The 10,105-nt window shown below is 43.4% G+C and overlaps 1 long non-coding RNA gene across 1 annotated transcript in view; it reads right to left on the reverse strand.

Moving 5' to 3' along the window:
• LOC113484047 overlaps window positions 1-1,608 on the reverse strand; it is a 4,283-nt gene extending 2,675 nt beyond the window's left edge. The window contains exon 1 of the long non-coding RNA XR_003399147.1: window positions 1,497-1,608. This is a non-coding gene — a long non-coding RNA (uncharacterized LOC113484047). The remainder of the gene's footprint in view (window positions 1-1,496) is intronic.
• Window positions 1,609-10,105: the final 8,497 nt, after the last annotated feature.

A 10,105-nucleotide genomic window follows, 5' to 3' on the forward strand; every position in this document is an offset into this window, starting at 1 on the left:
TCAGGACAACATTGATAGCAGTTCCCAGAAATAAGAGAAAATGGCCCAGGCCTAACATACTTCATGTGTGGACTCTAACTGCATTTCAAAAGAAAAAGTAATAGACTGAATTATTCCATAAGTTATTGGAGTTTGAAATAAACCCACTACTACAATGGTTAGGAAGGAGATAAATTTTAGAAGTGCTAGTAAAACAGGGATCTTTCCTTCCTGAACTTTCAAATTCAGGCTCAAAAATCTGAGGCTTTTGTAGTCTTTGTCTAATCTCTATTGCCTTTTGAATACTATGAGGAAATTGAGATAAGGAACATGTCTTCTTCTGGTTAAAATGCTATTAGTGCCGAGCTCTGTGTGACAATGTCACCCTCTTGTAGCTAGGAAAATAACGGCAAGCAGAAGTTTGTAGTAGCTCACGCACCTAAGCTCACATCTGAGTGCCTGCAGTCGGTCCAGGTTTTAGAAGCCAAACATTCCCAGGCTGGACTAATAATGGGCTGGGACTGCAAGAGGTGGATTGCAGGCTCCGAAGCCACAAGCTGAGAGCTGTGGTCACAAATGCAAAGTAAATATTAAACTACAGAACAACAAACCCATTTAAAAATAAAAATCCTTGGATTCCATTGCCGATACCACTCTGGCAGTAGACAGGGATCAAAAAGAAAGAACCCCGTAGTGCTTAGTAGAGCTTGTGAATTAGCTAAAGGACTGGGTATGTTAGAGATAAAGGTGCTCTGGTGACATTAATCCAAACATGAGACCACAAACAGACATCAGGAGTAGTCTAGTAGATTTATTATTTAAACTCCCCTCATTTTCTGCATCACACCATAACTATCCCAGTGCAACTGAATACGATTCATGTATTGATACCTAACTCCACTGGGAAGAGCCTGTTTATGGTCCCAAATCAACCCCTAAATATATGTGCAGACTTAAAATTAGGAAATTGCTTTTGCATTTTTAAAGAAGCTGTTTGAACATCCAGCCCTCATTCACAATATTGCCCTTCAGAGCCTTGGAGCCCAGTTTACTTTAATGTTACATGAATTTTACTTTCAAGGCGCTATAATTCTCTCGGAAGTCAATGCCAATCCAGTCGTGATCTTTTAAGGTGCAGTGTAACAGTTCATAGAATGGCAGGCACAGAGTTAAGCAATTAGTCCACTGCGGTCCTAGAGCATAGGGAAATGTAATGATGACCCAAGATTTTACTGCAGAAAGGGAGCCCCAGATGCACTGCATGAATGATGCTGACAGATCACCACATTTACAGCATCTTAAATGCGGGTCTGGAGTAATTTTGTTTAAAATTGGAGGAAAATAGCAAAGTCAATGTAGCACAAAGTACCAGCAAGTGTTGTGAATAAAAGCTTCAAAGGGTACTAAAGTGCCATTGATTACCTTTGAGAGGATCTTTAAGATCTCAAGTCCAAGATAAAGAACTTACACATAACACTGTAATGTTAAACCATCATCTCTACATTTCTAATAATCACCTCTTCTCCAGTAGATGAATCCAGCCATTAGCATCTTGTCAGGGGGTTCTCACTAAAGATACACAAGGAAATCATAGCAAGTTAGATTCCTGTTAAGTTCAACAGTATTATGCCCTTCGAAAGCCACCAGTGGTCACCTCTGCTTTGGCAACTAAGATTTTAACATGTCTGTTCTTAATGATGGTTTAATATCTTGCAGATCTGGAAAGTCAGTTAGAATTTAGAGGTGGCAACAATATGCCTCATCACCTTTCTCTATATTTTTATTGTACCTCATACCCTGGCTTTTTCTATAGAAATAGAATCTAATAAACCAAGATCATAGACTTTTGGGGAGAGGAGGAGAAAATTACACCTTTGGTTGATAATGATAACAAGATTGCCATGTGAAGTATTTGAATAGATACTGTCATTTTGAGGAGGAATTTAGAACAATGCAGGATGAGTGTGGCATGGGTGAAGTGGATTTAAACCTGCAGAGTGCTAAAAGGAGACAGGGAATGAAAAGGGAAATCACTCAGAGCATTTCCATGTGTAACCTCCAAGTCCTGGTCTTCACAGTTCAAGAAAGCTGTTGACAGTGAAAGCTGCTTTAGAAAAAAAAAAAAAAAAAATCACTAATTGTTTCAAAGACAAGAAATGTCACCTTAGACTCAAATCTCTACCCAGGTACCAAAGACCAGCTAATGGACTGACACGGTGGAAACTCTTACATGAGGAACACTGTGGCAATAAACTCAGCCTGGAAGACAGAAACAGACAATTACAGGGGCTTGAAATAAGAGCTACACAATGCATTTTAGTGCATTTAGCATAAAGCACCCTTCCATCATTACCGCTTATCTCATCCTTCTTCACTAGTACTTTCATTGCTATTTCAACCCTTGAGCAGTTTCTCTCATTTGTTTTTGACACTTCGGGCTTGTCCTAAGCCTGCTGAGTGATGACATTCCCTGAGTGGCTTTTCAGGGAGATGCAGTGAGGGAATGACAGCAAGTCATGTTTTGGGAGCACCATCCTCCACTTGCAAGACTCCCGTGAGCATTTTTAGGGTCAGACTGCCTCCTGAGGAAGGAAGCCAGCACCAGATCCCCATTCTCTCTGCCTGCGTGGTCAGTACCTCTCTGCCTTTAACACACAGGCTGCATGAACTGGGACAGGCAGCAGCTTGTGTTTGCAGGGACCTCAAGAACAGCCTGGAAATGTCAGAACTCCTTTACTTTACAGGCCCGCTCTTGGGAAGCACGGGAAGAAGCCCAGTCCGGCCACAGACTGCCGTAAGGAGGGTGCTGTCATGCAGAAAATCTTGGCAGAAGCCTTCGATTGCTGAACCCTCTCCCAGCACCACACAACCAACCCAGCCAAGCGAGCGACAGCTACTAACAGGCCATCTCCCAGCCTGGCCCAGATCCGACTTGCTGTCTGAGCCAATGCTCGCTATCGCTGTGTTACTTTACCTAGACAGAGCTGGACAGGTGGCACTGGCAGGAAACCAAAGAAAAGCAGTTCATTCCTGGGGAGTAGTCTTCCATCTGAGATGGCACACGTGATAGAAGATGTGGTGTGTATTGGCAGCAAGATCAGATGTGCCTTATAACAGTTTCTGAAGCTTTGGAACTAGCTCAGGCTTGAATTTCAGAGGAATTTGGTTAACTTGTTCTGTTTTGTCTGAATAGCACTTTTTTTTTTTTTTTTTTTTTTCTGGCTTCAGCTCTGGTTGGGAGTGCTGAAATACCACCACAAAAGCTGCATCATCACTTAGCTTTTTATTATAGTCTTTCAGCACTATATGACTGCTAGTGACTCTCCAGCCATGCTAGAAATGGGAAGAAACAACCAACAGTTCTTTAGATAATGCAAAAAGACCATGTCCTTCTGCCAACAGCCACCCCCATTTGCATTTCCCCTCTCGCCAGTCACTGATGCTACCACAATATGGGATTAAATGGATGTCCCCTTTACCTTCAGGAAGGTTATTTGTAGTGGGAGGTATTTTTCAGCGTGAGTGACAGCACTGTGGTGGGAGGGAGAGAAATCCCTTGAGGGGTCTCTAATACCCCTCCTTGCATTTGCCATTCCTTAGTAATCTCTTCTCTGCAGGCCTGTCCTACCCAACCCTGCTTAGCTAGTAATTGCTGAAGGAATCAAAATACAAGGTATGGCAGCAGCAGGCATCCAGTGGAAAAAAAATCCCCACATGCACATGTACAAGAAGGAGAGAAAGCACATTAACGTAAAGACAACACTTGCAGCAGGCTGGTGTGTCCTTGACCGAAGGAGACATCAAAGACAGCTTCAGTGATTTACTTTTTGACAGGCTGGCATCTCTGTGATTCACAGAGCTAATCAATTAGGTAATACATTCCCCCTCCCTGCCACCCCTTTATTTTTAACAGCTTCTTGCCAAGAGTGGAAATGCTCCAGACCATGCTGCAAAAGCTGACAAATACCATCCCAGTGGGTCTGAAAGGGGGTCAGGGCACCGCTAAAGGGGATTTGTCACAGGGGCGAGGGCAGTTTAGCCCCATTGACAGTGGATGCACCGTATTTCTGGGTTATACAACACAGTCGATGTTGCACAATTGCACAGCCCCTCCATTTAACTGGACTTAGGTCTATCCCTGCCTCACCCCTTCTATGCCACATGCAGGCTTTACAAGCTGTCTGGCACTTCAGTCCTTCAGCCATATGCAAACTTGGCCTTCAGAAGCACACTTCCCTCCGAGCATGCATATTTACACATACAGACAGTAACAGGGACTCTTTCTTAGACCCAGAGTGACTCTTCATAATTCTTCCATGCTACATTCAGGCACACAGACATATACGTGCACATAAATAAAAGACATATGCAAAAATGTACCGGCCCCCCTCACGCACACAGATACATCTCTTGATCATGTGCATAATGATGTCCAGTTGCCTGATCCACACTTTATGCATTTTACACACATAAGCGCTCACGCTTATTTCACTCACTCTGTGGCACATATGCACCAACACCAATGTATGAACCAACTTGCTGCCAGTGGCTGCTCTGATGACCGCTAATGGGGAAAAGAATTAGTAAAAGGCAGCATGCTTATTGTCTGATTCCTCTTAACTCTTTCCAGGTGGGATGTAAGAAAGCAGAGCATGGTGTTACATCCCAAACCAACAGCATCTGCAGTAACAAGACCCTTCAGAACTGTTCAATTTTGAATCTTTGACATGTAATGATCAAAAATAAAACACAGCAATCCTGCATTTTCCAAATGCTGCATCAGGGGACAGCGCACTGCTCTTCATGTGAAAACATCATGTTGACTGTCCTATTGCAAAATGAGAGACACTGTCACAGTAGAGCAATTCTTAGTGAGGAGTGAGTCCTGGGAGGCGCAGAGGCTGGAAAATATGCCACAAAAGGCTTCTGGGACTGAGAGCTGCAGCTGGCCAAGTACTGCAGAAAGCAGCCTGCGTTTAATGTTTGTGCTTTCTCTGAATGAGAAGCTATGAAATCTGGCCACAGTTTAGTCCATCAGGAAGATGTGAGCATTTTGGGGGGTTGGGTGATAAACCCCTCCACTCATTAGATTTTCTGAAGCTCATGGTCATCCCAGGACAGAAATCTTCTCAGGGACGCACATAAGGACTAAACCATTTTGAGTCATACCCAGAGTCTGAACGAGCCAGTCAGTGTTGAGATGCTGAGCCAGCCATATCAGTATTTGCAGTGTTTAAAATTTCATTGGAGATAATATCAGAAATCACTAGTCTTTATGGCTGCAAGTCTTATCATCTGAACATGGCCACTGTAGCGCTCCCCATATGAATATGCTTATGCCCAGCTCAAAGCAGCAGGCAAGAGTCAGAGCAGATATAAAGCACAAGGAGAAAGCAATAGTGCTGCTCTGATGTAAATCCAGGTTCAGGAAAGACCCCCAGTTACTCCTCAAAGAAAGGACATTTTTCCCTACTTGTCTCAAGACCCATGACCTGTCCTGGTGTTTCACAGGAACTATTTTGGTGAATGTTTAGATAATGATCTTTCTAGGAGAAACATGATGCTAACAAAGACGAGAGGACAGTGTTATGCACTGGCAGAGCACGATCAGACGGAGATTTGTCGAAAAGGTGGGAACTCAACAGATTTTACCCCTGCTTCCTAGCATAACAAGACATAACATAGTTGCACGGTGAAGAAATCCTCTCCTCTGGGTTCAGACTGCAAATCTCCCACTCTGACACATTGGGTTCAGAGCATGCAGGCAAAAAAAATTACAGTCTTAGCCTGTTCTCTCCACCTCATAGCACAGACTGTCTTGAGCATCCTGGGATGCACCCAGCTGAGCCTTGGCTCCTGGCTCTCTCTGACTGTTCAAAAGAGTCTCCTGCAAAAACAGAGACATTGTTGAATATTCTCTGATTTGATCTGGATGAAATCTCTCATCAGATCCTGCTGCTCTTCATGGCAAAATACCCACAGGCAACAGAGTCCAATTTTTACCCGTTCAGCTTCAGGCATAAATTTGCTGTTTTCAAAGTGGAGACAGCATCAGATGGCAGAGCGAATGGGGGAAAAAAAAAAAAAAAAAAAAGTCCTTCACCAGCTGTGAAAACTGCCCTTTTAATTTTCATGAAAAGATATGAGACAAGAACAAAAGAAATGTTCTGCTGGCTGTTTTATTCCTCATTGCTGTTGTCGACAGCAAGCATTTCCTCTCACCATTCAGCTCTTAGATGTCATTAGCTGCTGGATCTCTTTTAGCTTCTCTCCTTTCCTCTTGGTGAGTTACATCCTTCTAGATATCACCTCTTGAATTCACATTCAGTTGGGGGGGGCAAGTTTTATCTCTTCTGCCTGTGACATGAAAATGGTTGTTTCCTCTTCTCCTACCCAGTTTTCTCTGTTGAGGTAAATCATCTACCTGTTTCTATTACTTCACTTTGAGGTCTTGCTTCAGATGCTAGTCTTTCTGTTTTACATCTACACTGTATCTCATTAAAACTGTGCATCGGTCCAGATTTCTCCTCATTACAGCAGGCAGGGCTTATGGGAGCACAGTTATAATGAGGGCAAAGAGTATGGCTCAAAACCAACTTCTAATAGCTCATTAGTAAAGAAAAGACAAGTTAGACACTGCTGTTGTTTCCTCATTCCTTTTAAAGATCTGAGAGAGATCTGAGAGCTATCCCCTTCCCAGTCCATGGAGGTTAACAGCGTTTAGTCTTCAAAATCAAGGCAAAGCTGTCTTCTTCACTGAGGATGGTCTCACAGCTTTAGAAGTGTCCTGGACTCCTGTGTCCTGTGATAATATCTGCAGATGTTCATGAGTCACTTAGTGCGGTTGCTCAGTGCTCATTTATCATCTTCTCAGTGCTCCTACTACACCTGGGAAATGGTGAGGGGAGCAGCTCTACACACTGTCAACCCAGGTGCTGATGTCTCCTGTTTCAAGGTGGATCTAGTCCTGCCTGATGTCTCTCTGATATTCTGCTTCTGCTCACTCATAGTTGCTTAGGTTTGTATGTCAGCCTGGCCCAGATTTGGAGCACGTGTACAATTGCAAACATTTGCCAGAATTGTGGTGGTGGGATCCTAGCCTGGACTGGTGACGTGTTGCACACATGGAGAATGTCACATTTTCCGTTTTTTAATGCAAATAGACAAAAACAGGTGTTCAAGCTTGCAAATCAGCTTCAAAAAGAGCCCACCCCGTCTTTTGTCTTCTTTCCCTTTTGGGTAACATCCAGCAGGAGCTGCTATATACCTGGAAGTGTTATCAAAAGCTACCGGTTCTTTCAACTACAGGAGCAGAGCTGAAGTCATTACCTAGGCTTTACCCTGCCCTTATTCAGACAAGGTATTAAACACTATGTAAATGCTGTGAAAACCAAGCAAGGACCTTAGAATTTATGTGCTTATATTGTTACATTGCTGGGACATCTCACAGGATGAAGCAATTTACACTGTAAAATATCAGTGCACTAAAAAGCTTAGGAGGAGCTTCATTGCATTGACAGCCCGGCTTATGTGTTCTTATTAGCTACTCACGGTGCCCATTGGAGAAAAAGGCTATCATCGGTGATATGTAATGCTGAAATTCCGGCTCCATTCAGTGCAGGCTCCAAACCTAACATTTTGACAGTCTCACACGATGCTGTGTCTGCTTCTAAGGGAGAACTGACACGAAGGGTGCCTCTTCTGAATGGATGATGTCTGGCCTTCAAAGGACTGAAGAGTGACGATGCCACAGCTAGAGAGTGACCCATCCTCACAAGAGTCTGGCTGTCATCATCTAGCAGGCTCAAAGTCCTGCTCTGCAGCTGCAGGGCAATTAGGGAGCTGCTTTCTTCAGGGCTCTTGGTGTGGCTGACAGTGCTGCCCAGTTGAGATAGGAAGGTGTCATCTCCCCTGGAGGAATATGCTTCTCAGTAAGAAGTAGGAACACAACTATATTTGAAAGCGTTTTATTTTTAGCTTATCATTCATAATTTCACTTGTGTACGTCATGGTGACTCATGTTTTGTTCCTGATTCCTTGAGCAGGTGCTTGCAGCAACATGATTCTTTGTTTAATGGATGGTCTCTCTATTTGAGGGCTTGTTGGTGCAGTGAGGTTTAGCAGGAACAAGGGCTTCTTCTCAACCAAACACTTTTTTGTTGTGAGAGTTTGGATAAATGTATTCTTTTTTTTTTTCCCTAAGAAATGTGGTTGTGGTAAAATGCAGATGTGATAAATGCATGTGTAGTGGTCACATCCCTCTGAAACAGAAAAGGCCTCCAAATGGAATAGGAGCTGTTAACACAATGGATCAAATGCATCAAATCCTGTTCCTCACATCACTACCAATCCCTTAGCAGGTGTTCAGTCCAGATGATTCCCCAGAACATCTGTGCCATATCCTCTACCTGCTGCAAGCCACAAAACACCTCCCTGCAAGACTTCGCCATAAACTTCAGACCCTGTGTAGAAAAGACAAAACCTTCAAACCTGCAGCGTATTACAGCAAAAAATGGGAGAGCTCAAAGGCAAAGAAAGGAACAAACAGCTTCTAATAGTTACCTCACGCTTTCTATAGGCACTGGTACTGACTTTTCCTAATGTAAAGCCATGGCACTGTGCTAACAACTAGCACTTTTTGTTACCCTGAAGCTCACAGCTGACCTAAGTCTTCTCTGATCCCTCCAGTGAGCCATTAGTGCACCAACTGTTGTGAGGTTGTTTTAGCAACAGTTTGAAAAGTGATTTTTTATGAGCTGTTTATTACCTTCTCAGATTTATTATGTTCCATTCAGACCAATTATGTGAAACGAAAAAAAAAAAATCTCTAACAAAACCATGAACTAAACCAAACCAAAACAAAAAGTTTATTTGTCCTTTCTTCTTTTCCCCTACACTTTTGGAATAAATGGCAGAATGAATTTAAGTCAACATTGTGAAAGGCAATCATTGGTCTTGACAATTTCAAACTTTGAGTATCTAAATGAAGGTTCTTGTGAGTGAATGCAGGAGGTGTTTTGTGGATCCATTCCCAGTGATTGCAAGGTGATTATCTGCTTCTTCCTCTCTTAGAAAACCGGGTGTCTCTGGCTGGACACGTAGAAGAGGCCATAGAGGACAGAGCAAAATGATTTTCAAACTTCCAAACCTTTTCAGAGCTTGATGGTGCTGATGGGAACCTCTCCACAGTCCACCTGAAGGACTGCCAGTGTTGCACCAGGCAGAAGTTGTGGGAAGGATTTCCTCTCCAAGAATACAGGGCTACAGAAGGTAACATCAAACTGGTCAGAATCCTTCAGCTAGATGGTAGAGGGGAGCTCTTCTGCCAACAGCACTAATCCCTGTGGTTGCACTTTGGATAAAAGCAGGTCTGCTGACAAATTAGGAGGTTTTTTTTTTTTCCCCATTTACTGTATATTTTCTTTTAATGATCCCAGCTGGAGATCAAAGCCACAAATTTCAGCCCCATTTCCAGTTTTTACTGTGCTTTGGAAGTGATTGATCAAGCAAGTTCATGTGCAAAGTGGGCACCTAGCCAGCCAGTCCCCCAACGTGGCTGCAGCAAGGCTGGCACCCCTCCATCCCAGCCTCAGCAGCAAGGGAGTTATTCTACTGGACACCAAAGGGAGCTGGTTTACTGATATAAAATAAGCTCTGGGAATTGCAAGCTGAGGCCCTAGGAAATCCAGTGAGACTGAAAGTTGGACACCGGGCTGAACGTTTTCCCTTTCCCCTACAGTTAATGAGATGAAAGCCCAGGAGGATTCTCTGACAATTACAGCATATGATGGGAATCTGGTTCCTGTGCAGCGATGAACAGAGCTCATACGAGCAGCCTCCTGCAACAAGGAGGTAGTGAGTCTTCTTAGGACCAAACATATCTCCTGGCTGTGTGAGGCACCAACGTGTCCCTTGTTGTTTTTTTGCTTTTTTTCTGGTCTGTCCATTGACTAAAGATGTCACAGAGAATGAACGCTCCTTCAGCCCTAAAAAATGCATTCTCTCAGGTTTAGCTGTGGCATCAAGATAGAAATAAAGATCTTCAGTCTCCACAGTAATTAATACCCATCCATCAGCTTTAAAATCACCTGTGTATAATAAATGCAAGAAGCTAAACATCATGCTG

This window comes from Athene cunicularia, assembly GCF_003259725.1.
Source record: "Athene cunicularia isolate RWA chromosome 10 unlocalized genomic scaffold, athCun1 chr10_part1, whole genome shotgun sequence".
Lineage (NCBI taxonomy): Eukaryota > Metazoa > Chordata > Aves > Strigiformes > Strigidae > Athene > Athene cunicularia.